This window comes from Octopus bimaculoides, chromosome 10 (genome assembly GCF_001194135.2).
Source record: "Octopus bimaculoides isolate UCB-OBI-ISO-001 chromosome 10, ASM119413v2, whole genome shotgun sequence".
Taxonomy (NCBI): domain Eukaryota; kingdom Metazoa; phylum Mollusca; class Cephalopoda; order Octopoda; family Octopodidae; genus Octopus; species Octopus bimaculoides.
This window is the reverse complement of record NC_068990.1, coordinates 66763294-66764284: the sequence shown is the minus strand read 5'-3', so window position 1 is coordinate 66764284 and position 991 is coordinate 66763294. Positions and strand designations below refer to the sequence as shown.

The following is a 991-nucleotide window of genomic DNA, read 5'->3' as shown; positions in this document are numbered from 1 at the left end:
CACACACACACACACACACACACACACACACACACACACACACCATGAAGGCACATGGCTTAGTGTTTAGAGCTTTGGACTCACAATCATAAGGTAGTGAATTCGATTCCAGGACCGAGCTGTGTGTTGTGTCCTTGAGCAAATCACTATTTCACATTGCTCCAGTTCGCTCAGTTGTAGAAATGAGTTGCGACGTCACTGGTGCCAAGCTGTATCGACTTTGCCTTTCTCTTGGAAAACATCCGTGGCGAGGTGAAGGAAGGCTGATATGCATGAGCGACTGCTGGTCTTCCATAAAAACAACCTTGCCCGGATTTGTTCCTCGGAGGGGAACTTTCTAGGCGTATGTAAAGGATATTTACCTTTATATAGGCACCTTAATGCGTATGTATGTATGTATGTGTGTATGTGTATAAATATATATGTATATATAGTGCATATCTGTACACACATAAACATATGAATATACATTCACACATGCATGTATATTTACATATATGCTTATGTAAAGTATATCTATTTACGACGTAATGGTAATGGATTTTCATCGGTTTCAGCGATGAGAGTTTAGTTGTACGATCAACTGAATTTTCTGCTCCTGAATTAGTGTGTAAGTAGCTGAGTATTCGACGCACGCATGTACTTGTTACAGTCATTCCTGGGCGGAATCAGTGCGGCACAGAAAGTGAGAAAGCTAAAACATTCAATTAGAAGCTCATAGTTTCTGTTTATCCAATTTCATTCACACGAATCGAGGCAGTGCTAAAAATATATTACCCCAGATGCTACACAGCTGGACCGAACTCATGAATGCGAAATGAACTTCTTAACTAATGAGCTGTAGTCCGGGTGTGAGTGTGACTATATATGCATACATACAGGCATACACACACACACACACACACACACACACACACACACACACACACACACACACACACACACACACACTCACGCACGCACGCACACACACAAGCACACACACACACAC

At 42.0% G+C, this 991-nt stretch overlaps 1 protein-coding gene across 1 annotated transcript in view; it reads right to left on the bottom strand.

Annotated features, from left to right (window-relative positions):
* The window catches only part of LOC106883815 (uncharacterized), a 1102017-nt gene that overhangs the window by 58220 nt on the left and 1042806 nt on the right, over window positions 1-991 (bottom strand). The gene's annotated exons all lie outside the window — the stretch shown is intronic.